The 23,643-nt window shown below is 44.5% G+C and overlaps 34 non-coding genes and 2 pseudogenes across 34 annotated transcripts; all 36 read right to left on the bottom strand.

The window, feature by feature from the left end:
- Positions 1-162: 162 nt before the first annotated feature.
- LOC114777662 (U5 spliceosomal RNA) lies at positions 163-275 on the bottom strand. Its single transcript, XR_003745985.1, has one exon. It is a non-coding gene; the product is annotated as a U5 spliceosomal RNA (small nuclear RNA).
- A 598-nt stretch (positions 276-873) lies between these two features.
- On the bottom strand, positions 874-1,066 carry LOC114777615 (U2 spliceosomal RNA). The gene has a single exon (XR_003745941.1). It is a non-coding gene; the product is annotated as a U2 spliceosomal RNA (small nuclear RNA).
- A 122-nt stretch (positions 1,067-1,188) lies between these two features.
- Positions 1,189-1,302, bottom strand: LOC114777661 (U5 spliceosomal RNA). Its single transcript, XR_003745984.1, has one exon. It is a non-coding gene; the product is annotated as a U5 spliceosomal RNA (small nuclear RNA).
- A 591-nt stretch (positions 1,303-1,893) lies between these two features.
- LOC114777613 (U2 spliceosomal RNA) lies at positions 1,894-2,084 on the bottom strand. Its single transcript, XR_003745939.1, has one exon. It is a non-coding gene; the product is annotated as a U2 spliceosomal RNA (small nuclear RNA).
- Positions 2,085-2,207: 123 nt separating this feature from the next.
- Positions 2,208-2,321, bottom strand: LOC114777660 (U5 spliceosomal RNA). Its single transcript, XR_003745983.1, has one exon. It is a non-coding gene; the product is annotated as a U5 spliceosomal RNA (small nuclear RNA).
- Positions 2,322-2,917: 596 nt separating this feature from the next.
- On the bottom strand, positions 2,918-3,109 carry LOC114777617 (U2 spliceosomal RNA). Its single transcript, XR_003745943.1, has one exon. It is a non-coding gene; the product is annotated as a U2 spliceosomal RNA (small nuclear RNA).
- A 122-nt stretch (positions 3,110-3,231) lies between these two features.
- LOC114777659 (U5 spliceosomal RNA) lies at positions 3,232-3,345 on the bottom strand. Its single transcript, XR_003745982.1, has one exon. It is a non-coding gene; the product is annotated as a U5 spliceosomal RNA (small nuclear RNA).
- Positions 3,346-3,936: 591 nt separating this feature from the next.
- Positions 3,937-4,127, bottom strand: LOC114777612 (U2 spliceosomal RNA). The gene has a single exon (XR_003745938.1). It is a non-coding gene; the product is annotated as a U2 spliceosomal RNA (small nuclear RNA).
- Positions 4,128-4,249: 122 nt separating this feature from the next.
- On the bottom strand, positions 4,250-4,363 carry LOC114777658 (U5 spliceosomal RNA). The gene has a single exon (XR_003745981.1). It is a non-coding gene; the product is annotated as a U5 spliceosomal RNA (small nuclear RNA).
- A 589-nt stretch (positions 4,364-4,952) lies between these two features.
- On the bottom strand, positions 4,953-5,143 carry LOC114777611 (U2 spliceosomal RNA). The gene has a single exon (XR_003745937.1). It is a non-coding gene; the product is annotated as a U2 spliceosomal RNA (small nuclear RNA).
- Positions 5,144-5,265: 122 nt separating this feature from the next.
- On the bottom strand, positions 5,266-5,379 carry LOC114777657 (U5 spliceosomal RNA). The gene has a single exon (XR_003745980.1). It is a non-coding gene; the product is annotated as a U5 spliceosomal RNA (small nuclear RNA).
- Positions 5,380-5,964: 585 nt separating this feature from the next.
- Positions 5,965-6,155, bottom strand: LOC114777610 (U2 spliceosomal RNA). Its single transcript, XR_003745936.1, has one exon. It is a non-coding gene; the product is annotated as a U2 spliceosomal RNA (small nuclear RNA).
- A 122-nt stretch (positions 6,156-6,277) lies between these two features.
- Positions 6,278-6,391, bottom strand: LOC114777656 (U5 spliceosomal RNA). Its single transcript, XR_003745979.1, has one exon. It is a non-coding gene; the product is annotated as a U5 spliceosomal RNA (small nuclear RNA).
- A 589-nt stretch (positions 6,392-6,980) lies between these two features.
- On the bottom strand, positions 6,981-7,171 carry LOC114777609 (U2 spliceosomal RNA). The gene has a single exon (XR_003745935.1). It is a non-coding gene; the product is annotated as a U2 spliceosomal RNA (small nuclear RNA).
- Positions 7,172-7,293: 122 nt separating this feature from the next.
- LOC114777655 (U5 spliceosomal RNA) lies at positions 7,294-7,407 on the bottom strand. The gene has a single exon (XR_003745978.1). It is a non-coding gene; the product is annotated as a U5 spliceosomal RNA (small nuclear RNA).
- Positions 7,408-7,992: 585 nt separating this feature from the next.
- On the bottom strand, positions 7,993-8,183 carry LOC114777608 (U2 spliceosomal RNA). The gene has a single exon (XR_003745934.1). It is a non-coding gene; the product is annotated as a U2 spliceosomal RNA (small nuclear RNA).
- A 122-nt stretch (positions 8,184-8,305) lies between these two features.
- On the bottom strand, positions 8,306-8,419 carry LOC114777653 (U5 spliceosomal RNA). The gene has a single exon (XR_003745977.1). It is a non-coding gene; the product is annotated as a U5 spliceosomal RNA (small nuclear RNA).
- A 586-nt stretch (positions 8,420-9,005) lies between these two features.
- On the bottom strand, positions 9,006-9,196 carry LOC114777607 (U2 spliceosomal RNA). The gene has a single exon (XR_003745933.1). It is a non-coding gene; the product is annotated as a U2 spliceosomal RNA (small nuclear RNA).
- Positions 9,197-9,318: 122 nt separating this feature from the next.
- Positions 9,319-9,432, bottom strand: LOC114777652 (U5 spliceosomal RNA). The gene has a single exon (XR_003745976.1). It is a non-coding gene; the product is annotated as a U5 spliceosomal RNA (small nuclear RNA).
- Positions 9,433-10,017: 585 nt separating this feature from the next.
- On the bottom strand, positions 10,018-10,208 carry LOC114777606 (U2 spliceosomal RNA). The gene has a single exon (XR_003745932.1). It is a non-coding gene; the product is annotated as a U2 spliceosomal RNA (small nuclear RNA).
- A 122-nt stretch (positions 10,209-10,330) lies between these two features.
- LOC114777651 (U5 spliceosomal RNA) lies at positions 10,331-10,444 on the bottom strand. Its single transcript, XR_003745975.1, has one exon. It is a non-coding gene; the product is annotated as a U5 spliceosomal RNA (small nuclear RNA).
- Positions 10,445-11,033: 589 nt separating this feature from the next.
- LOC114777605 (U2 spliceosomal RNA) lies at positions 11,034-11,224 on the bottom strand. Its single transcript, XR_003745931.1, has one exon. It is a non-coding gene; the product is annotated as a U2 spliceosomal RNA (small nuclear RNA).
- A 122-nt stretch (positions 11,225-11,346) lies between these two features.
- On the bottom strand, positions 11,347-11,460 carry LOC114777650 (U5 spliceosomal RNA). The gene has a single exon (XR_003745974.1). It is a non-coding gene; the product is annotated as a U5 spliceosomal RNA (small nuclear RNA).
- A 583-nt stretch (positions 11,461-12,043) lies between these two features.
- LOC114777604 (U2 spliceosomal RNA) lies at positions 12,044-12,234 on the bottom strand. Its single transcript, XR_003745930.1, has one exon. It is a non-coding gene; the product is annotated as a U2 spliceosomal RNA (small nuclear RNA).
- Positions 12,235-12,356: 122 nt separating this feature from the next.
- LOC114777649 (U5 spliceosomal RNA) lies at positions 12,357-12,470 on the bottom strand. The gene has a single exon (XR_003745973.1). It is a non-coding gene; the product is annotated as a U5 spliceosomal RNA (small nuclear RNA).
- Positions 12,471-13,071: 601 nt separating this feature from the next.
- LOC114777618 (uncharacterized) lies at positions 13,072-13,275 on the bottom strand (annotated as a pseudogene).
- A 5,570-nt stretch (positions 13,276-18,845) lies between these two features.
- On the bottom strand, positions 18,846-18,959 carry LOC114777648 (U5 spliceosomal RNA). Its single transcript, XR_003745972.1, has one exon. It is a non-coding gene; the product is annotated as a U5 spliceosomal RNA (small nuclear RNA).
- A 592-nt stretch (positions 18,960-19,551) lies between these two features.
- Positions 19,552-19,742, bottom strand: LOC114777603 (U2 spliceosomal RNA). The gene has a single exon (XR_003745929.1). It is a non-coding gene; the product is annotated as a U2 spliceosomal RNA (small nuclear RNA).
- A 122-nt stretch (positions 19,743-19,864) lies between these two features.
- LOC114777647 (U5 spliceosomal RNA) lies at positions 19,865-19,978 on the bottom strand. Its single transcript, XR_003745971.1, has one exon. It is a non-coding gene; the product is annotated as a U5 spliceosomal RNA (small nuclear RNA).
- A 591-nt stretch (positions 19,979-20,569) lies between these two features.
- Positions 20,570-20,760, bottom strand: LOC114777602 (U2 spliceosomal RNA). The gene has a single exon (XR_003745928.1). It is a non-coding gene; the product is annotated as a U2 spliceosomal RNA (small nuclear RNA).
- A 122-nt stretch (positions 20,761-20,882) lies between these two features.
- LOC114777646 (U5 spliceosomal RNA) lies at positions 20,883-20,996 on the bottom strand. The gene has a single exon (XR_003745970.1). It is a non-coding gene; the product is annotated as a U5 spliceosomal RNA (small nuclear RNA).
- Positions 20,997-21,334: 338 nt separating this feature from the next.
- Positions 21,335-21,452, bottom strand: LOC114777663 (uncharacterized; annotated as a pseudogene).
- Positions 21,453-21,598: 146 nt separating this feature from the next.
- LOC114777601 (U2 spliceosomal RNA) lies at positions 21,599-21,789 on the bottom strand. The gene has a single exon (XR_003745927.1). It is a non-coding gene; the product is annotated as a U2 spliceosomal RNA (small nuclear RNA).
- A 122-nt stretch (positions 21,790-21,911) lies between these two features.
- On the bottom strand, positions 21,912-22,025 carry LOC114777645 (U5 spliceosomal RNA). Its single transcript, XR_003745969.1, has one exon. It is a non-coding gene; the product is annotated as a U5 spliceosomal RNA (small nuclear RNA).
- A 602-nt stretch (positions 22,026-22,627) lies between these two features.
- LOC114777600 (U2 spliceosomal RNA) lies at positions 22,628-22,818 on the bottom strand. The gene has a single exon (XR_003745926.1). It is a non-coding gene; the product is annotated as a U2 spliceosomal RNA (small nuclear RNA).
- A 122-nt stretch (positions 22,819-22,940) lies between these two features.
- On the bottom strand, positions 22,941-23,054 carry LOC114777644 (U5 spliceosomal RNA). Its single transcript, XR_003745968.1, has one exon. It is a non-coding gene; the product is annotated as a U5 spliceosomal RNA (small nuclear RNA).
- Between the last annotated feature and the right edge of the window lie 589 nt (positions 23,055-23,643).

Below are 23,643 nucleotides of genomic sequence, written 5' to 3'. Positions count from 1 at the left end.
CTACACTTGATCTTAGCCAAAATGCCGAGAAGCGATAACCTGAAAAAAAGGCGCCGTGGCGTGCCATTCTCGGAACGTGTGGGTATTTGCTGGATGGTGCGCGTATTACGTAGCGCACAACACACACCACGTTTTCTTAAGTATTCTTTGAACCCATCGTGTAGCTCTGTCAAAACAGAGCCCCCAAAAATATTGTGAGCTTGTTGACGCCCCTCTCCACGGAAATCTTTAGTAAAGGCGAAAGATTTGTACGTGATGAAGAGAAGCCCAAGCGACAACAACAGGGGCGTAAGGTGGAGAGTGTCTCTTGTGTGTTTTGGTGCTGACATCAGGGTGCGTCGCACCTTAAGGCCGAGGGCCGGACAAACCCCAGCCTAATCAATTCAGCTCCACCCTATTCCACAGTTTAAGCCAGTGAACGACTGTCGAACGATTGTCAACAGAGCAGGCACGGACACGAAAACCAAAGAGCAGCTTGTAAAAAAAAAAAAAAAAAAAAAAAAAAAAGAAGAAGAAAAAGGCGGGAAAACGTAACAAAGACTAAAAATACCTCTTAACTAACTTTGAAAAAAAGCTGACAAGGCAATGTAAAAAACTTCATTTTGAAAACGTTTCTCAATAGCTGTAACACCTGGTTTTCACAGGCAGTCTCCCATCCAAGTACTAACCAGGCCCAAGCCTTCTTAGCTTCCAAGATCAGACGTTCTTCTGCTGGTATGGCCGTAGCAACCCCTGCTTGAAAATCTTGGACTTTTAAACAAAAAGGCGCTTGAAAACATATCAAGGAATAAAAAACTTGCCTTTGAATGTCAAAAACATGATGGAGAAAAGGCAACAAGTTGGAGTGGTAAGTTTTTATTTGCAACACAACAGAGAAAGTGCACCGCTCCCAGAGGCACTGCAATACTGGGTCGATGCGTGGAGCGGATGGAGCAAGCTCCTTTGCCGACTCCCTGTTCTAAAAATCCGCTTAATATGTAGTCCCCCCCGCTGGGGGACGTATCAGATATTAAACTGATAAGAACAGATACTACACTTGATCTTAGCCAAAAGGCCGAGAAGCGATAACCTGAAAAAGGCGCCGTGGCGTGCCATTCTCGGAACGTGTGTGGTATTTGCTGGATGGTGCGCGTATACGTAGCGCACAACACACCACGTTTTCTTAAGTATTCTTTGAACCCATCGTGTAGCTCTGTCAAAACAGAGCCCCCAAAAATATTGTGAGCTTGTTGACGCCCCTCTCCACGGAAATCTTTAGTAAAAGGCGAAAGATTTGTACGTGATGAAGAGAAGCCCAAGCGACAACAACAGGGCCGTAAAGGTGGAGAGTGTCTCTTGTGTGTTTGGTGCTGACATCAGGGTGCGTCGCACCTTAAGGCCGAGGGCCGGACAACCCCGCCTAATCAATTCAGCTCCACCCTATTCCACAGTTAAGCCAGTGAACGACTGTCGAACGATTGTCACAGAGCAGGAACGGACACGAAAACCAAAGAGCAGCTTGTAAAAAAAAAAAAAAAAAAAAAAAAAGAAGAAAAAAGGCGGGAAAACGTAACAAAGACTAAAAATACCTCTTAACTAACTTTGAAAAAAAAGCTGACAAGGCAATGTAAAAAACTTCATTTTGAAAACGTTTCTCAATAGCTGTAACACCTGGTTTTCACAGGCAGTCTCCCATCCAAGTACTAACCAGGCCCAAGCCTTCTTAGCTTCCAAGATCAGACGTTCTTCTGCTGGTATGGCCGTAAGCAACCCCTGCTTGAAAATCTTGGACTTTTAAACAAAAAGGCGCTTGAAAACATATCAAGGAATAAAAAACTTGCCTTTGAATGTCAAAAACATGATGGAGAAAAGGCAACAAGTTGGAGTGGTAAGTTTTTATTTGCAACACAACAGAGAAAGTGCACCGCTCCCAGAGGCACTGCAATACTGGGTCGATGCGTGGAGCGGATGGAGCAAGCTCCTTTGCCGACTCCCTGTTCTAAAAATCCGCTTAATATGTAGTCCCCCGCTGGGGGACGTATCAGATATTAAACTGATAAGAACAGATACTACACTTGATCTTAGCCAAAAGGCCGAGAAGCGATAACCTGAAAAAAGGCGCCGTGGCGTGCCATTCTCGGAACGTGTGCGGTATTTGCTGGATGGTGCGCGTATACGTAGCGCACAACACACCACGTTTTCTTAAGTATTCTTTGAACCCATCGTGTAGCTCTGTCAAAACAGAGCCCCCAAAAATATTGTGAGCTTGTTGACGCCCCTCTCCACGGAAATCTTTAGTAAAAGGCGAAAGATTTGTACGTGATGAAGAGAAGCCCAAGCGACAACAACAGGGCCGTAAAGGTGGAGAGTGTCTCTTGTGTGTTTGGTGCTGACATCAGGGTGCGTCGCACCTTAAGGCCGAGGGCCGGACAACCCCGCCTAATCAATTCAGCTCCACCCTATTCCACAGTTAAGCCAGTGAACGACTGTCGAACGATTGTCACAGAGCAGGCACGGACACGAAAACCAAAGAGCAGCTTGTAAAAAAAAAAAAAAAAAAAAAAAAAAAAAAAGAAGAAAAAAGGCGGGAAAACGTAACAAAGACTAAAAATACCTCTTAACTAACTTTGAAAAAAAGCTGACAAGGCAATGTAAAAAACTTCATTTTGAAAACGTTTCTCAATAGCTGTAACACCTGGTTTTCACAGGCAGTCTCCCATCCAAGTACTAACCAGGCCCAAGCCTTCTTAGCTTCCAAGATCAGACGTTCTTCTGCTGGTATGGCCGTAAGCAACCCCTGCTTGAAAATCTTGGACTTTTAAACAAAAAGGCGCTTGAAAACATATCAAGGAATAAAAAACTTGCCTTTGAATGTCAAAAACATGATGGAGAAAAGGCAACAAGTTGGAGTGGTAAGTTTTTATTTGCAACACAACAGAGAAAGTGCACCGCTCCCAGAGGCACTGCAATACTGGGTCGATGCGTGGAGCGGATGGAGCAAGCTCCTTTGCCGACTCCCTGTTCTAAAAATCCGCTTAATATGTAGTCCCCCAGCGGGGGGACGTATCAGATATTAAACTGATAAGAACAGATACTACACTTGATCTTAGCCAAAAGGCCGAGAAGCGATAACCTGAAAAAGGCGCCGTGGCGTGCCATTCTCGGAACGTGTGCGGTATTTGCTGGATGGTGCGCGTATACGTAGCGCACAACACACCACGTTTTCTTAAGTATTCTTTGAACCCATCGTGTAGCTCTGTCAAAACAGAGCCCCCAAAAATATTGTGAGCTTGTTGACGCCCCTCTCCACGGAAATCTTTAGTAAAAGGCGAAAGATTTGTACGTGATGAAGAGAAGCCCAAGCGACAACAACAGGGCCGTAAAGGTGGAGAGTGTCTCTTGTGTGTTTGGTGCTGACATCAGGGTGCGTCGCACCTTAAGGCCGAGGGCCGGACAACCCCGCCTAATCAATTCAGCTCCACCCTATTCCACAGTTAAGCCAGTGAACGACTGTCGAACGATTGTCACAGAGCAGGCACGGACACGAAAACCAAAGAGCAGCTTGTAAAAAAAAAAAAAAAGAAGAAAAAAAGAAGAAAAAAGGCGGGAAAACGTAACAAAGACTAAAAATACCTCTTAACTAACTTTGAAAAAAAGCTGACAAGGCAATGTAAAAAACTTCATTTTGAAAACGTTTCTCAATAGCTGTAACACCTGGTTTTCACAGGCAGTCTCCCATCCAAGTACTAACCAGGCCCAAGCCTTCTTAGCTTCCAAGATCAGACGTTCTTCTGCTGGTATGGCCGTAAGCAACCCCTGCTTGAAAATCTTGGACTTTTAAACAAAAAGGCGCTTGAAAACATATCAAGGAATAAAAAACTTGCCTTTGAATGTCAAAAACATGATGGAGAAAAGGCAACAAGTTGGAGTGGTAAGTTTTTATTTGCAACACAACAGAGAAAGTGCACCGCTCCCAGAGGCACTGCAATACTGGGTCGATGCGTGGAGCGGATGGAGCAAGCTCCTTTGCCGACTCCCTGTTCTAAAAATCCGCTTAATATGTAGTCCCCCGCTGGGGGACGTATCAGATATTAAACTGATAAGAACAGATACTACACTTGATCTTAGCCAAAAGGCCGAGAAGCGATAACCTGAAAAAGGCGCCGTGGCGTGCCATTCTCGGAACGTGTGCGGTATTTGCTGGATGGTGCGCGTATACGTAGCGCACAACACACCACGTTTTCTTAAGTATTCTTTGAACCCATCGTGTAGCTCTGTCAAAACAGAGCCCCCAAAAATATTGTGAGCTTGTTGACGCCCCTCTCCACGGAAATCTTTAGTAAAAGGCGAAAGATTTGTACGTGATGAAGAGAAGCCCAAGCGACAACAACAGGGCCGTAAAGGTGGAGAGTGTCTCTTGTGTGTTTGGTGCTGACATCAGGGTGCGTCGCACCTTAAGGCCGAGGGCCGGACAACCCCGCCTAATCAATTCAGCTCCACCCTATTCCACAGTTAAGCCAGTGAACGACTGTCGAACGATTGTCACAGAGCAGGCACGGACACGAAAACCAAAGAGCAGCTTGTAAAAAAAAAAAAAAAAAAAAAAAAGAAGAAAAAAGGCGGGAAAACGTAACAAAGACTAAAAATACCTCTTAACTAACTTTGAAAAAAAGCTGACAAGGCAATGTAAAAAACTTCATTTTGAAAACGTTTCTCAATAGCTGTAACACCTGGTTTTCACAGGCAGTCTCCCATCCAAGTACTAACCAGGCCCAAGCCTTCTTAGCTTCCAAGATCAGACGTTCTTCTGCTGGTATGGCCGTAAGCAACCCCTGCTTGAAAATCTTGGACTTTTAAACAAAAAGGCGCTTGAAAACATATCAAGGAATAAAAAACTTGCCTTTGAATGTCAAAAACATGATGGAGAAAAGGCAACAAGTTGGAGTGGTAAGTTTTTATTTGCAACACAACAGAGAAAGTGCACCGCTCCCAGAGGCACTGCAATACTGGGTCGATGCGTGGAGCGGATGGAGCAAGCTCCTTTGCCGACTCCCTGTTCTAAAAATCCGCTTAATATGTAGTCCCCCGCTGGGGGACGTATCAGATATTAAACTGATAAGAACAGATACTACACTTGATCTTAGCCAAAAGGCCGAGAAGCGATAACCTGAAAAAGGCGCCGTGGCGTGCCATTCTCGGAACGTGTGCGGTATTTGCTGGATGGTGCGCGTATACGTAGCGCACAACACACCACGTTTTCTTAAGTATTCTTTGAACCCATCGTGTAGCTCTGTCAAAACAGAGCCCCCAAAAATATTGTGAGCTTGTTGACGCCCCTCTCCACGGAAATCTTTAGTAAAAGGCGAAAGATTTGTACGTGATGAAGAGAAGCCCAAGCGACAACAACAGGGCCGTAAAGGTGGAGAGTGTCTCTTGTGTGTTTGGTGCTGACATCAGGGTGCGTCGCACCTTAAGGCCGAGGGCCGGACAACCCCGCCTAATCAATTCAGCTCCACCCTATTCCACAGTTAAGCCAGTGAACGACTGTCGAACGATTGTCACAGAGCAGGCACGGACACGAAAACCAAAGAGCAGCTTGTAAAAAAAAAAAAAAAAAAAAGAAGAAAAAAGGCGGGAAAACGTAACAAAGACTAAAAATACCTCTTAACTAACTTTGAAAAAAAGCTGACAAGGCAATGTAAAAAACTTCATTTTGAAAACGTTTCTCAATAGCTGTAACACCTGGTTTTCACAGGCAGTCTCCCATCCAAGTACTAACCAGGCCCAAGCCTTCTTAGCTTCCAAGATCAGACGTTCTTCTGCTGGTATGGCCGTAAGCAACCCCTGCTTGAAAATCTTGGACTTTTAAACAAAAAGGCGCTTGAAAACATATCAAGGAATAAAAAACTTGCCTTTGAATGTCAAAAACATGATGGAGAAAAGGCAACAAGTTGGAGTGGTAAGTTTTTATTTGCAACACAACAGAGAAAGTGCACCGCTCCCAGAGGCACTGCAATACTGGGTCGATGCGTGGAGCGGATGGAGCAAGCTCCTTTGCCGACTCCCTGTTCTAAAAATCCGCTTAATATGTAGTCCCCCGCTGGGGGACGTATCAGATATTAAACTGATAAGAACAGATACTACACTTGATCTTAGCCAAAAGGCCGAGAAGCGATAACCTGAAAAAGGCGCCGTGGCGTGCCATTCTCGGAACGTGTGCGGTATTTGCTGGATGGTGCGCGTATACGTAGCGCACAACACACCACGTTTTCTTAAGTATTCTTTGAACCCATCGTGTAGCTCTGTCAAAACAGAGCCCCCAAAAATATTGTGAGCTTGTTGACGCCCCTCTCCACGGAAATCTTTAGTAAAAGGCGAAAGATTTGTACGTGATGAAGAGAAGCCCAAGCGACAACAACAGGGCCGTAAAGGTGGAGAGTGTCTCTTGTGTGTTTGGTGCTGACATCAGGGTGCGTCGCACCTTAAGGCCGAGGGCCGGACAACCCCGCCTAATCAATTCAGCTCCACCCTATTCCACAGTTAAGCCAGTGAACGACTGTCGAACGATTGTCACAGAGCAGGCACGGACACGAAAACCAAAGAGCAGCTTGTAAAAAAAAAAAAAAAAAAAAAAAAGAAGAAAAAAGGCGGGAAAACGTAACAAAGACTAAAAATACCTCTTAACTAACTTTGAAAAAAAGCTGACAAGGCAATGTAAAAAACTTCATTTTGAAAACGTTTCTCAATAGCTGTAACACCTGGTTTTCACAGGCAGTCTCCCATCCAAGTACTAACCAGGCCCAAGCCTTCTTAGCTTCCAAGATCAGACGTTCTTCTGCTGGTATGGCCGTAAGCAACCCCTGCTTGAAAATCTTGGACTTTTAAACAAAAAGGCGCTTGAAAACATATCAAGGAATAAAAAACTTGCCTTTGAATGTCAAAAACATGATGGAGAAAAGGCAACAAGTTGGAGTGGTAAGTTTTTATTTGCAACACAACAGAGAAAGTGCACCGCTCCCAGAGGCACTGCAATACTGGGTCGATGCGTGGAGCGGATGGAGCAAGCTCCTTTGCCGACTCCCTGTTCTAAAAATCCGCTTAATATGTAGTCCCCCGCTGGGGGACGTATCAGATATTAAACTGATAAGAACAGATACTACACTTGATCTTAGCCAAAAGGCCGAGAAGCGATAACCTGAAAAAGGCGCCGTGGCGTGCCATTCTCGGAACGTGTGCGGTATTTGCTGGATGGTGCGCGTATACGTAGCGCACAACACACCACGTTTTCTTAAGTATTCTTTGAACCCATCGTGTAGCTCTGTCAAAACAGAGCCCCCAAAAATATTGTGAGCTTGTTGACGCCCCTCTCCACGGAAATCTTTAGTAAAAGGCGAAAGATTTGTACGTGATGAAGAGAAGCCCAAGCGACAACAACAGGGCCGTAAAGGTGGAGAGTGTCTCTTGTGTGTTTGGTGCTGACATCAGGGTGCGTCGCACCTTAAGGCCGAGGGCCGGACAACCCCGCCTAATCAATTCAGCTCCACCCTATTCCACAGTTAAGCCAGTGAACGACTGTCGAACGATTGTCACAGAGCAGGCACGGACACGAAAACCAAAGAGCAGCTTGTAAAAAAAAAAAAAAAAAAAAGAAGAAAAAAGGCGGGAAAACGTAACAAAGACTAAAAATACCTCTTAACTAACTTTGAAAAAAAGCTGACAAGGCAATGTAAAAAACTTCATTTTGAAAACGTTTCTCAATAGCTGTAACACCTGGTTTTCACAGGCAGTCTCCCATCCAAGTACTAACCAGGCCCAAGCCTTCTTAGCTTCCAAGATCAGACGTTCTTCTGCTGGTATGGCCGTAAGCAACCCCTGCTTGAAAATCTTGGACTTTTAAACAAAAAGGCGCTTGAAAACATATCAAGGAATAAAAAACTTGCCTTTGAATGTCAAAAACATGATGGAGAAAAGGCAACAAGTTGGAGTGGTAAGTTTTTATTTGCAACACAACAGAGAAAGTGCACCGCTCCCAGAGGCACTGCAATACTGGGTCGATGCGTGGAGCGGATGGAGCAAGCTCCTTTGCCGACTCCCTGTTCTAAAAATCCGCTTAATATGTAGTCCCCCGCTGGGGGACGTATCAGATATTAAACTGATAAGAACAGATACTACACTTGATCTTAGCCAAAAGGCCGAGAAGCGATAACCTGAAAAAGGCGCCGTGGCGTGCCATTCTCGGAACGTGTGCGGTATTTGCTGGATGGTGCGCGTATACGTAGCGCACAACACACCACGTTTTCTTAAGTATTCTTTGAACCCATCGTGTAGCTCTGTCAAAACAGAGCCCCCAAAAATATTGTGAGCTTGTTGACGCCCCTCTCCACGGAAATCTTTAGTAAAAGGCGAAAGATTTGTACGTGATGAAGAGAAGCCCAAGCGACAACAACAGGGCCGTAAAGGTGGAGAGTGTCTCTTGTGTGTTTGGTGCTGACATCAGGGTGCGTCGCACCTTAAGGCCGAGGGCCGGACAACCCCGCCTAATCAATTCAGCTCCACCCTATTCCACAGTTAAGCCAGTGAACGACTGTCGAACGATTGTCACAGAGCAGGCACGGACACGAAAACCAAAGAGCAGCTTGTAAAAAAAAAAAAAAAAAAAAAGAAGAAAAAAGGCGGGAAAACGTAACAAAGACTAAAAATACCTCTTAACTAACTTTGAAAAAAAGCTGACAAGGCAATGTAAAAAACTTCATTTTGAAAACGTTTCTCAATAGCTGTAACACCTGGTTTTCACAGGCAGTCTCCCATCCAAGTACTAACCAGGCCCAAGCCTTCTTAGCTTCCAAGATCAGACGTTCTTCTGCTGGTATGGCCGTAAGCAACCCCTGCTTGAAAATCTTGGACTTTTAAACAAAAAGGCGCTTGAAAACATATCAAGGAATAAAAAACTTGCCTTTGAATGTCAAAAACATGATGGAGAAAAGGCAACAAGTTGGAGTGGTAAGTTTTTATTTGCAACACAACAGAGAAAGTGCACCGCTCCCAGAGGCACTGCAATACTGGGTCGATGCGTGGAGCGGATGGAGCAAGCTCCTTTGCCGACTCCCTGTTCTAAAAATCCGCTTAATATGTAGTCCCCCGCTGGGGGACGTATCAGATATTAAACTGATAAGAACAGATACTACACTTGATCTTAGCCAAAAGGCCGAGAAGCGATAACCTGAAAAAGGCGCCGTGGCGTGCCATTCTCGGAACGTGTGCGGTATTTGCTGGATGGTGCGCGTATACGTAGCGCACAACACACCACGTTTTCTTAAGTATTCTTTGAACCCATCGTGTAGCTCTGTCAAAACAGAGCCCCCAAAAATATTGTGAGCTTGTTGACGCCCCTCTCCACGGAAATCTTTAGTAAAAGGCGAAAGATTTGTACGTGATGAAGAGAAGCCCAAGCGACAACAACAGGGCCGTAAAGGTGGAGAGTGTCTCTTGTGTGTTTGGTGCTGACATCAGGGTGCGTCGCACCTTAAGGCCGAGGGCCGGACAACCCCGCCTAATCAATTCAGCTCCACCCTATTCCACAGTTAAGCCAGTGAACGACTGTCGAACGATTGTCACAGAGCAGGCACGGACACGAAAACCAAAGAGCAGCTTGTAAAAAAAAAAAAAAAAAAAAGAAGAAAAAAGGCGGGAAAACGTAACAAAGACTAAAAATACCTCTTAACTAACTTTGAAAAAAAGCTGACAAGGCAATGTAAAAAACTTCATTTTGAAAACGTTTCTCAATAGCTGTAACACCTGGTTTTCACAGGCAGTCTCCCATCCAAGTACTAACCAGGCCCAAGCCTTCTTAGCTTCCAAGATCAGACGTTCTTCTGCTGGTATGGCCGTAAGCAACCCCTGCTTGAAAATCTTGGACTTTTAAACAAAAAGGCGCTTGAAAACATATCAAGGAATAAAAAACTTGCCTTTGAATGTCAAAAACATGATGGAGAAAAGGCAACAAGTTGGAGTGGTAAGTTTTTATTTGCAACACAACAGAGAAAGTGCACCGCTCCCAGAGGCACTGCAATACTGGGTCGATGCGTGGAGCGGATGGAGCAAGCTCCTTTGCCGACTCCCTGTTCTAAAAATCCGCTTAATATGTAGTCCCCCGCTGGGGGACGTATCAGATATTAAACTGATAAGAACAGATACTACACTTGATCTTAGCCAAAAGGCCGAGAAGCGATAACCTGAAAAAGGCGCCGTGGCGTGCCATTCTCGGAACGTGTGCGGTATTTGCTGGATGGTGCGCGTATACGTAGCGCACAACACACCACGTTTTCTTAAGTATTCTTTGAACCCATCGTGTAGCTCTGTCAAAACAGAGCCCCCAAAAATATTGTGAGCTTGTTGACGCCCCTCTCCACGGAAATCTTTAGTAAAAGGCGAAAGATTTGTACGTGATGAAGAGAAGCCCAAGCGACAACAACAGGGCCGTAAAGGTGGAGAGTGTCTCTTGTGTGTTTGGTGCTGACATCAGGGTGCGTCGCACCTTAAGGCCGAGGGCCGGACAACCCCGCCTAATCAATTCAGCTCCACCCTATTCCACAGTTAAGCCAGTGAACGACTGTCGAACGATTGTCACAGAGCAGGCACGGACACGAAAACCAAAGAGCAGCTTGTAAAAAAAAAAAAAAAAAAAAAAAAGAAGAAAAAAGGCGGGAAAACGTAACAAAGACTAAAAATACCTCTTAACTAACTTTGGAAAAAAGCTGACAAGGCAATGTAAAAAACTTCATTTTGAAAACGTTTCTCAATAGCTGTAACACCTGGTTTTCACAGGCAGTCTCCCATCCAAGTACTAACCAGGCCCAAGCCTTCTTAGCTTCCAAGATCAGACGTTCTTCTGCTGGTATGGCCGTAAGCAACCCCTGCTTGAAAATCTTGGACTTTTAAACAAAAAGGCGCTTGAAAACATATCAAGGAATAAAAAACTTGCCTTTGAATGTCAAAAACATGATGGAGAAAAGGCAACAAGTTGGAGTGGTAAGTTTTTATTTGCAACACAACAGAGAAAGTGCACCGCTCCCAGAGGCACTGCAATACTGGGTCGATGCGTGGAGCGGATGGAGCAAGCTCCTTTGCCGACTCCCTGTTCTAAAAATCCGCTTAATATGTAGTCCCCCGCTGGGGGACGTATCAGATATTAAACTGATAAGAACAGATACTACACTTGATCTTAGCCAAAAGGCCGAGAAGCGATAACCTGAAAAAGGCGCCGTGGCGTGCCATTCTCGGAACGTGTGCGGTATTTGCTGGATGGTGCGCGTATACGTAGCGCACAACACACCACGTTTTCTTAAGTATTCTTTGAACCCATCGTGTAGCTCTGTCAAAACAGAGCCCCCAAAAATATTGTGAGCTTGTTGACGCCCCTCTCCACGGAAATCTTTAGTAAAAGGCGAAAGATTTGTACGTGATGAAGAGAAGCCCAAGCGACAACAACAGGGCCGTAAAGGTGGAGAGTGTCTCTTGTGTGTTTGGTGCTGACATCAGGGTGCGTCGCACCTTAAGGCCGAGGGCCGGACAACCCCGCCTAATCAATTCAGCTCCACCCTATTCCACAGTTAAGCCAGTGAACGACTGTCGAACGATTGTCACAGAGCAGGCACGGACACGAAAACCAAAGAGCAGCTTGTAAAAAAAAAAAAAAAAAAGAAGAAAAAAGGCGGGAAAACGTAACAAAGACTAAAAATACCTCTTAACTAACTTTGAAAAAAAGCTGACAAGGCAATGTAAAAAACTTCATTTTGAAAACGTTTCTCAATAGCTGTAACACCTGGTTTTCACAGGCAGTCTCCCATCCAAGTACTAACCAGGCCCAAGCCTTCTTAGCTTCCAAGATCAGACGTTCTTCTGCTGGTATGGCCGTAAGCAACCCCTGCTTGAAAATCTTGGACTTTTAAACAAAAAGGCGCTTGAAAACATATCAAGGAATAAAAAACTTGCCTTTGAATGTCAAAAACATGATGGAGAAAAGGCAACAAGTTGGAGTGGTAAGTTTTTATTTGCAACACAACAGAGAAAGTGCACCGCTCCCAGAGGCACTGCAATACTGGGTCGATGCGTGGAGCGGATGGAGCAAGCTCCTTTGCCGACTCCCTGTTCTAAAAATCCGCTTAATATGTAGTCCCCCGCTGGGGGACGTATCAGATATTAAACTGATAAGAACAGATACTACACTTGATCTTAGCCAAAAGGCCGAGAAGCGATAACCTGAAAAAGGCGCCGTGGCGTGCCATTCTCGGAACGTGTGCGGTATTTGCTGGATGGTGCGCGTATACGTAGCGCACAACACACCACGTTTTCTTAAGTATTCTTTGAACCCATCGTGTAGCTCTGTCAAAACAGAGCCCCCAAAAATATTGTGAGCTTGTTGACGCCCCTCTCCACGGAAATCTTTAGTAAAAGGCGAAAGATTTGTACGTGATGAAGAGAAGCCCAAGCGACAACAACAGGGCCGTAAAGGTGGAGAGTGTCTCTTGTGTGTTTGGTGCTGACATCAGGGTGCGTCGCACCTTAAGGCCGAGGGCCGGACAACCCCGCCTAATCAATTCAGCTCCACCCTATTCCACAGTTAAGCCAGTGAACGACTGTCGAACGATTGTCACAGAGCAGGCACGGACACGAAAACCAAAGAGCAGCTTGTAAAAAAAAAAAAAAAAAAAAAAAAAGAAGAAAAAAGGCGGGAAAACGTAACAAAGACTAAAAATACCTCTTAACTAACTTTGAAAAAAAGCTGACAAGGCAATGTAAAAAACTTCATTTTGAAAACGTTTCTCAATAGCTGTAACACCTGGTTTTCACAGGCAGTCTCCCATCCAAGTACTAACCAAGGCCCAAGCCTTCTTAGCTTCCAAGATCAGACAAGATCGGGCGTTCTTCTGCTGGTATGGCCGTAAGCAACCCCTGCTTGAAAATCTTGGACTTTTAAACAAAAAGGCGCTTGAAAACATATCAAGGAATAAAAAACTTGCCTTTGAATGTCAAAAACATGATGGAGAAAAGGCAACAAGTTGGAGTGGTAAGTTTTTATTTGCAACACAACAGAGAAAGTGCACCGCTCCCAGAGGCACTGCAATACTGGGTCGATGCGTGGAGCGGATGGAGCAAGCTCCTTTGCCGACTCCCTGTTCTAAAAATCCGCTTAATATGTAGTCCCCCGCTGGGGGACGTATCAGATATTAAACTGATAAGAACAGATTTTTTTTTTTTTTTTTTTATTATTTTATTTTACATTACAGAGAAAATCATCTTTGTTTTACAAATTACATTCCAAAAAGTTGAAAACACAATAGCCATAACAATTTCTATGTTTAACTAAAAAATTAAAAAACACAAGTAGTAAAAAGAAAAATTCAATAAATAGCAATTAAACGAGAATTTAGCACATTTTTAGTTGTCTTTTAAAATCTTTTCTTTTCTCTGGCATCATGTCGGGGTAGCGAGGGTTGGTGATCCCAGTTCCTCCCACCTCAGTTCCAAGCACTCGACTTGCCTCTTTTGGGCTCAGAGGAGATCCTCTCCCTTTTGGCCCGCTGCTCCTGCCTGTCGCCTGGATGCTGTAGGGGGGCATCTACGAGCGGTCAGTCTGGGGGCGACCGGGACCTTCCTGTGGTTACCCCGGCTTCCTCCTCCGGATGACGACGTGCGGTGTACGCCCTCAGTGACGCCTGGACTAGCTGCTGTTCCATCTGAGGCGTCGCCGTCACGCGTTTCCCCACCAGCAGGTTTCTGGAGGCCCATATAGCATCTTTGACACTATTCAGGGTGCACCAGAGCTTTTGAAAATCTTTCCTGTTCAGTGCTTCCATGCTCTGGCCAACCCCATAAACTGCCTCCCAGCAGTCTAGTGTTCGGGCCTCCCCTGCTGGCAGGCCCGGGCATTGTAGGATTCCGGTTCTGGCCCACAGGTCCCTTGCCGCCCCACACTCCCAGAGAGCATGCCACACCGTTTCGGTGGCGCCACACCCTGGGCGTGGGCATTCTGCTGTCCTTCCCATGCCCCGGGAGTGCATTACAGCCCTAACCGGGAGGATCTCATGAGCCGCCAACCACGAAAGGTCTTTGTGTCTGTTCTGGAGTCTGGGGCAGGCCACATTGCGCCAAACCTTCTCTGCTTCCTCTGCAGAGAGGCCGCGCACTGGGATCACCTCCTCCCGACCCTGCACAAGAGAAACAATTTCTTTACTATTTGTAAGTGTTAGAATGTTCTCCTTCTCTATGTTATGTTTCTTTAAAAAGGTTTTAATAAAAACATATTGGGGGGGCAAAGTAAAAGACACAGGAGTTGTGTGGTCTCTTGGCATCAACTTCAGGTGTCTTAGATACGATCCCATCCAGAACCTGACCATGGCCGCGGCTTTATCTTCTTTGGCGGGGTTTGTTGCATACTTAAGATGTAGGGCAGTGTACTTACTTCCAAGGAATAAGTAGGGGTCTGGGAGGCCCTTTCCTCCTTTCTTTTTACTTTTTTTTACCTCCATTCTTTTCAGTCTTTCCCATTTAGACCCCCATAGGAAGTAAAACACTGCCCTATCCAGGCTCACCAAGAAGACCCTAGGAGGAATAAAAACAGAAGACAACAATAAAAGCAAAGGTAAAATCACTGCTTTAATAATTAAAATTTTCCCTTCCATCGTCAGACTTCTCAGAGCCCAGAAACCAAGTCTGCTCTTTACTTTTCCTAAAACCTCATTCCAATTGTCCCGTCCTCCCCCTTCTTTATCAAATTTAACCCCTAAAATTCTCAGATTTGTTTGTTTAAAATCCACGTCCATCTCTGTTGGTATTCCCCCCCACGACCCAAAGAGCTGGGCCTCAGACTTGCGCCTGTTGAGCTTTGCTCCTGATGCCTCTCCATACCATTCTGTCAACTCCAGAGCTCTTTGGGCCGATGTGGCATCTGTGCTTAAAAGAGTCACATCATCCATGTATAAAACGCACTTTGCAGTTAACCCACCTGGTAAACTCAGCCCGCTGATCCATTGGTCCCTTCGCAAGATCTGTGCCAACGGCTCAATGCATGCCACGAACAGGAGCGGAGATAGCGGACACCCCTGACGAACGCCAGAACAAATGTCTATTGTTTTGGACAAAACCCCATTAACCAAGATCTTGCTATTTATGTCCCTGTATAGCAATTCCACCCATTTTAAGAATTTGCCCGAAAACCCCATTTTTCTCAGTACCTGAAACAGGTACTGGTGCGAGACCCGATCAAAGGCTTTTTCAAAGTCTAAATTTAATACTAAGAGCCTAATGTTTCTGTCTCTCGCATAACAGATGGCGTCTCGGATCAGTACTAGGCTGTCCGTTATCTTCTTCCCTGGGATGGCACAGGCTTGGTCTGGGTGGATCAAGTCCTTTAAAACCATTGACATACGTTGTGATAAAATCTTACTAAAAAGTTTGCAGTCCAGGTTTAAAAGTGTAATTGGTCTCCAATTTCGTATGTCGGTTTTATCTCCAGTTTTTACCCAACAGGGTCACGATTCCTCCTCTAAAACCATCAGGGTAAGTCTATCTAAATTTGCAAAGTCTTTAAAAGCCATTAAAATGTCTTCTGCTAAAATATCCCAAAAGGTTTTATAAAACTCGACAGGGAGGCCATCCTCACCCGGCGACTTCCCCAGTTTAAAACCTTTCAAAGCACCCTGTAATTCTAAAAGAGTAAAATCTTGATTTAAAGCCGTACTTTGATCTCCCAATTTTTTTCCCTACCGCCTGTAATACCTCTTTCAGGACTTCTTCATTAATATCCTTTGATTTATATAGGTCCCCATAAAACTGTTCAATTTCTTTTAAAATGCTTGGTGTATCTTCGAATGTATTACCATTTTCTTTTAAAACTGTAATTTTTCCTCCTTTCGTCATTATTTTCTTAAAAAAATATCTCGTGCATTTTTCTCCCTCTTCTATATCTCTTTCCCGACTTCTCATAATGACCCCTTTACTTTTGGTTTCTGCCAAGACCTTCATTTGTCCTTTAGTTTCTTTTATTAATTCCTTGCAATTCATCCCGCTGTTTAAAAGGTTAAAATATCTCTGCAATCTCTTTTGCAGCCCGTTCATTTTCCTCGATTCTTTGTTTTTCTTTTGTTTGCCTTTAAATTTAAAGAAGAGTCTTGTTCGTTCTTTCACCATCTCCCACCATTCTATTCGTGTCTCATAGAAATCTTGGAGGGACCTCCAGAGGCCATATTGTACTCTGTACTCTGTAACAATCTCCTCATCCTCCAGCAGGGAGCAGTTCAACTTCCACAGGCCACCTCCAACAGTCACACCTGTGGATAATTTCAGGGTGCATGAAAGCATAAAGTGGTCTGAAAAAAAGAGTGGGGTTAAAATTGCTTCATTTGGAGAACAGTCTCTAGTAAACATAAAATCAATACGGGAGGCTCTTGAGTAATCACCACTTACCCAGGTGAAACCATTTTCTCTGGGATGAATTGCCCTGTAACAGTCAATCATTTTAAAATCTCTAACAATTCCTTGCAACAGAATAGATGTTTTATCGATTTTAAAATCTTCTCCCCCTCCTTTCCTATCTGTTTTAGATAAAACACAATTAAAATCCCCACCTACCATTAATGGCACCCTCCCGAGCATGTGGACCTGTAAATCTCTTAAAAGGTTATAACGTTTGTCTTTATCATTAAAACCATAAACATTTAAGACCTTAAAATCCCTATCTAAAAATGTCAGATGTGTTAAAAGCACTCGTCCTGGTCTTACCACTGTGCTACCTTTTACCTCAATGTGTGGGTTTTTACATAAAATAGCAACCCCATCTGCTTTGTTTTCATTTGAGCCACTCCATATGGATGGCCCGTGTGCCCAAAGGTTTTCCCATTTCTTATATGATTTTAAAAAAGGCAAGGAGCACTCTTGTAATAAAATTATATCTGCATTAATGGCACTTAAGAAGGATAAAATACTCTGTGCTCTAACCATTGACTTTATGCTTCTGACATTTAATGTTGTTATTCTGATAGTCATTTTATAAGGTAAAATTAGACTTTGCTTGCATCAGGAGGGTCTGTGTATTAATTAATGTTGTACGACACTTCCTCTTCTTTAATTGTTAAACATTTAGAGGACGGTGTAGAGTCCCCCTCTTGTTCTACCTCTGGGTTAAACCTTACCTGTTGTGTCCTGGGTGTAGATGATTTGAGCTCTACCCTCATAAAGGACACTTCATGAGGGGAGTTTGCCGGCCACTGGTTGCTTCGGTCCCCTGATGACGAGCTTCCTGTTCTCTGCGATGCCCTCCATCTTTTCTCCCCTGTTTCCAAGGGGGATCGTGCTGGTCTTTTGTTCGGTTGAGCGTTGGGGGGAGTATCCTGTGATTCACTCTCCTCCCCCTGACACTGACATAAATCCGACCTTGTTGGAACAGATGAACCCTCACATACTTCTTCTCCCCTCTGTACTGCGTAAAGTTCCTCCTCCTCCCCTTTTCTATTATCTTCTATTGCTCCAACTTTCTCTTTGTTTCCATTTCCTGCCATTTCTTGATCTCCACCATTTTCTCTTTGTTCCCCTCCTCTCTTTTCATTGACTCCACCTCCTTCTTGTTCTAGACTGCCCTCTCCCTCATGCCCCCCGCCCCCTTCTCTTTGTTCTGTTCCCGCCAAAACCTCTGGCTCCACCCCTTCTTCTACTTGCCCTTGCTGTCTCGTAGCCATTTTTGCTGTTTTTAACTTGTTTGCAAAGGATTTGGGGCAGTCCCTGTAGAGGTGACTGGTTTCCCCACAGAGGTTACACTTTCTACTATTAGTACAATTCTCATAGCTGTGCCCAATTTCTCTGCATTTGCCACAAAATAACTTTTGGCATGCCTCTGCCAAATGTCCTAATTCCCCACACTTTCTGCAAACCTTAGGCATGCCTTGATAGTGGATGTAGCCCCGATTCTCCCCCAACACTATCACTTGTGGTATTTGTTTCAGGCCCTGGTGTGCGCTTGGATCTTCCCATTGTTGAATGGGAATCCTCCAAGCGCAGGTCCAGATGCCATCCTCGTCCACCACTTTCATAGGTGTACCTTTTACTGAGCAGAACCTCCCTAGCCAAACGCATATATCTTCCCCTGTCACAGTTTCATTAAACATTCTTACAACCACTACTTTCCTGGAGATATCCGACAGTTTCTCTACCTTGAACATAGTAAACTGTTCTTTAACATGTTCGAAACGAACCCAAAACTCTCTTAACAAATTTGCTGTTCTTAAGCTTAAATCAAAACCATTGCTCTGTGGTAGAGCTATAATGCAGTTAATGTCTTCAACCCTGAATTTCAACAACTTCTGCACCAGGTGTCTTGAGAAATCTAGTCGTGACATCGTACATTTTACCCCATTGTTTTCTCTAAACAAGAAACGTACGCTGTGGTGCCTCCACCTGCCAGCTCGAACAGCCGACATAGTGGAGGCACCTAACACCTAAACAAGCAATTAAACACACAAACCTAACCAGCAAGCTCAAAAAAATAAAAAATAAATTAGAACTCGAAACCAGCAATATACAAATTAAATGACTACTTACCTACAAAGTTCTTAAGAAATACCTGCAAAAAAACAGTACAATTTCCTCCCAAATAGAAATGGATTTGGCCATAAATCGGCACAAGCCCTTGGTCTATTTAGGAAGCGATCGCAGTCTCCACCCTTGATCTTAGCCAAAAGGCCGAGAAGCGATAACCTGAAAAAGGCGCCGTGGCGTGCCATTCTCGGAACGTGTGCGGTATTTGCTGGATGGTGCGCGTATACGTAGCGCACAACACACCACGTTTTCTTAAGTATTCTTTGAACCCATCGTGTAGCTCTGTCAAAACAGAGCCCCCAAAAATATTGTGAGCTTGTTGACGCCCCTCTCCACGGAAATCTTTAGTAAAAGGCGAAAGATTTGTACGTGATGAAGAGAAGCCCAAGCGACAACAACAGGGCCGTAAAGGTGGAGAGTGTCTCTTGTGTGTTTGGTGCTGACATCAGGGTGCGTCGCACCTTAAGGCCGAGGGCCGGACAACCCCGCCTAATCAATTCAGCTCCACCCTATTCCACAGTTAAGCCAGTGAACGACTGTCGAACGATTGTCACAGAGCAGGCACGGACACGAAAACCAAAGAGCAGCTTGTAAAAAAAAAAAAAAAAAAAAAAGAAGAAAAAAGGCGGGAAAACGTAACAAAGACTAAAAATACCTCTTAACTAACTTTGAAAAAAAGCTGACAAGGCAATGTAAAAAACTTCATTTTGAAAACGTTTCTCAATAGCTGTAACACCTGGTTTTCACAGGCAGTCTCCCATCCAAGTACTAACCAGGCCCAAGCCTTCTTAGCTTCCAAGATCAAGATCGGCGTTCTTCTGCTGGTATGGCCGTAAGCAACCCCTGCTTGAAAATCTTGGACTTTTAAACAAAAAGGCGCTTGAAAACATATCAAGGAATAAAAAACTTGCCTTTGAATGTCAAAAACATGATGGAGAAAAGGCAACAAGTTGGAGTGGTAAGTTTTTATTTGCAACACAACAGAGAAAGTGCACCGCTCCCAGAGGCACTGCAATACTGGGTCGATGCGTGGAGCGGATGGAGCAAGCTCCTTTGCCGACTCCCTGTTCTAAAAATCCGCTTAATATGTAGTCCCCCGCTGGGGGACGTATCAGATATTAAACTGATAAGAACAGATACTACACTTGATCTTAGCCAAAAGGCCGAGAAGCGATAACCTGAAAAAGGCGCCGTGGCGTGCCATTCTCGGAACGTGTGCGGTATTTGCTGGATGGTGCGCGTATACGTAGCGCACAACACACCACGTTTTCTTAAGTATTCTTTGAACCCATCGTGTAGCTCTGTCAAAACAGAGCCCCCAAAAATATTGTGAGCTTGTTGACGCCCCTCTCCACGGAAATCTTTAGTAAAAGGCGAAAGATTTGTACGTGATGAAGAGAAGCCCAAGCGACAACAACAGGGCCGTAAAGGTGGAGAGTGTCTCTTGTGTGTTTGGTGCTGACATCAGGGTGCGTCGCACCTTAAGGCCGAGGGCCGGACAACCCCACCTAATCAATTCAGCTCCACCCTATTCCACAGTTAAGCCAGTGAACGACTGTCGAACGATTGTCACAGAGCAGGCACGGACACGAAAACCAAAGAGCAGCTTGTAAAAAAAAAAAAAAAAAAAAAAAAAAGAAGAAAAAAGGCGGGAAAACGTAACAAAGACTAAAAATACCTCTTAACTAACTTTGAAAAAAAGCTGACAAGGCAATGTAAAAAACTTCATTTTGAAAACGTTTCTCAATAGCTGTAACACCTGGTTTTCACAGGCAGTCTCCCATCCAAGTACTAACCAGGCCCAAGCCTTCTTAGCTTCCAAGATCAGACGTTCTTCTGCTGGTATGGCCGTAAGCAACCCCTGCTTGAAAATCTTGGACTTTTAAACAAAAAGGCGCTTGAAAACATATCAAGGAATAAAAAACTTGCCTTTGAATGTCAAAAACATGATGGAGAAAAGGCAACAAGTTGGAGTGGTAAGTTTTTATTTGCAACACAACAGAGAAAGTGCACCGCTCCCAGAGGCACTGCAATACTGGGTCGATGCGTGGAGCGGATGGAGCAAGCTCCTTTGCCGACTCCCTGTTCTAAAAATCCGCTTAATATGTAGTCCCCCGCTGGGGGACGTATCAGATATTAAACTGATAAGAACAGATACTACACTTGATCTTAGCCAAAAGGCCGAGAAGCGATAACCTGAAAAAGGCGCCGTGGCGTGCCATTCTCGGAACGTGTGCGGTATTTGCTGGATGGTGCGCGTATACGTAGCGCACAACACACCACGTTTTCTTAAGTATTCTTTGAACCCATCGTGTAGCTCTGTCAAAACAGAGCCCCCAAAAATATTGTGAGCTTGTTGACGCCCCTCTCCACGGAAATCTTTAGTAAAAGGCGAAAGATTTGTACGTGATGAAGAGAAGCCCAAGCGACAACAACAGGGCCGTAAAGGTGGAGAGTGTCTCTTGTGTGTTTGGTGCTGACATCAGGGTGCGTCGCACCTTAAGGCCGAGGGCCGGACAACCCCGCCTAATCAATTCAGCTCCACCCTATTCCACAGTTAAGCCAGTGAACGACTGTCGAACGATTGTCACAGAGCAGGCACGGACACGAAAACCAAAGAGCAGCTTGTAAAAAAAAAAAAAAAAAAAAAAAAAAAAAAGAAAAAAGGCGGGAAAACGTAACAAAGACTAAAAATACCTCTTAACTAACTTTGAAAAAAAGCTGACAAGGCAATGTAAAAAACTTCATTTTGAAAACGTTTCTCAATAGCTGTAACACCTGGTTTTCACAGGCAGTCTCCCATCCAAGTACTAACCAGGCCCAAGCCTTCTTAGCTTCCAAGATCAGACAAGATCGGGCGTTCTTCTGCTGGTATGGCCGTAAGCAACCCCTGCTTGAAAATCTTGGACTTTTAAACAAAAAGGCGCTTGAAAACATATCAAGGAATAAAAAACTTGCCTTTGAATGTCAAAAACATGATGGAGAAAAGGCAACAAGTTGGAGTGGTAAGTTTTTATTTGCAACACAACAGAGAAAGTGCACCGCTCCCAGAGGCACTGCAATACTGGGTCGATGCGTGGAGCGGATGGAGCAAGCTCCTTTGCCGACTCCCTGTTCTAAAAATCCGCTTAATATGTAGTCCCCCGCTGGGGGACGTATCAGATATTAAACTGATAAGAACAGATACTACACTTGATCTTAGCCAAAAGGCCGAGAAGCGATAACCTGAAAAAGGCGCCGTGGCGTGCCATTCTCGGAACGTGTGCGGTATTTGCTGGATGGTGCGCGTATACGTAGCGCACAACACACCACGTTTTCTTAAGTATTCTTTGAACCCATCGTGTAGCTCTGTCAAAACAGAGCCCCCAAAAATATTGTGAGCTTGTTGACGCCCCTCTCCACGGAAATCTTTAGTAAAAGGCGAAAGATTTGTACGTGATGAAGAGAAGCCCAAGCGACAACAACAGGGCCGTAAAGGTGGAGAGTGTCTCTTGTGTGTTTGGTGCTGACATCAGGGTGCGTCGCACCTTAAGGCCGAGGGCCGGACAACCCCGCCTAATCAATTCAGCTCCACCCTATTCCACAGTTAAGCCAGTGAACGACTGTCGAACGATTGTCACAGAGCAGGCACGGACACGAAAACCAAAGAGCAGCTTGTAAAAAAAAAAAAAAAAAAAAAAAAAAAGAAGAAAAAAGGCGGGAAAACGTAACAAAGACTAAAAATACCTCTTAACTAACTTTGAAAAAAAGCTGACAAGGCAATGTAAAAAACTTCATTTTGAAAACGTTTCTCAATAGCTGTAACACCTGGTTTTCACAGGCAGTCTCCCATCCAAGTACTAACCAAGCCCAAGCCTTCTTAGCTTCCAAGATCAGACAAGATCGGGCGTTCTTCTGCTGGTATGGCCGTAAGCAACCCCTGCTTGAAAATCTTGGACTTTTAAACAAAAAGGCGCTTGAAAACATATCAAGGAATAAAAAACTTGCCTTTGAATGTCAAAAACATGATGGAGAAAAGGCAACAAGTTGGAGTGGTAAGTTTTTATTTGCAACACAACAGAGAAAGTGCACCGCTCCCAGAGGCACTGCAATACTGGGTCGATGCGTGGAGCGGATGGAGCAAGCTCCTTTGCCGACTCCCTGTTCTAAAAATCCGCTTAATATGTAGTCCCCCGCTGGGGGACGTATCAGATATTAAACTGATAAGAACAGATACTACACTTGATCTTAGCCAAAAGGCCGAGAAGCGATAACCTGAAAAAGGCGCCGTGGCGTGCCATTCTCGGAACGTGTGCGGTATTTGCTGGATGGTGCGCGTATACGTAGCGCACAACACACCACGTTTTCTTAAGTATTCTTTGAACCCATCGTGTAGCTCTGTCAAAACAGAGCCCCCAAAAATATTGTGAGCTTGTTGACGCCCCTCTCCACGGAAATCTTTAGTAAAAGGCGAAAGATTTGTACGTGATGAAGAGAAGCCCAAGCGACAACAACAGGGCCGTAAAGGTGGAGAGTGTCTCTTGTGTGTTTGGTGCTGACATCAGGGTGCGTCGCACCTTAAGGCCGAGGGCCGGACAACCCCGCCTTATCAATTCAGCTCCACCCTATTCCACAGTTAAGCCAGTGAACGACTGTCGAACGATTGTCACAGAGCAGGCACGGACACGAAAACCAAAGAGCAGCTTGTAAAAAAAAAAAAAAAAAAAAAAAAAAGAAAAAAGGCGGGAAAACGTAACAAAGACTAAAAATACCTCTTAACTAACTTTGAAAAAAAGCTGACAAGGCAATGTAAAAAACTTCATTTTGAAAACGTTTCTCAATAGCTGTAACACCTGGTTTTCACAGGCAGTCTCCCATCCAAGTACTAACCAGGCCCAAGCCTTCTTAGCTTCCAAGATCAGACAGATCGGGCGTTCTTCTGCTGGTATGGCCGTAAGCAACCCCTGCTTGAAAATCTTGGACTTTTAAACAAAAAGGCGCTTGAAAACATATCAAGGAATAAAAAACTTGCCTTTGAATGTCAAAAACATGATGGAGAAAAGGCAACAAGTTGGAGTGGTAAGTTTTTATTTGCAA

This window comes from Denticeps clupeoides, unplaced genomic scaffold (assembly GCF_900700375.1).
Source record: "Denticeps clupeoides unplaced genomic scaffold, fDenClu1.1, whole genome shotgun sequence".
In the NCBI taxonomy this organism is placed as follows: Eukaryota; Metazoa; Chordata; class Actinopteri; order Clupeiformes; family Denticipitidae; genus Denticeps; species Denticeps clupeoides.
Note: the sequence above shows the minus strand (reverse complement) of the source record. Positions and strands in the feature narration are given on the sequence as shown.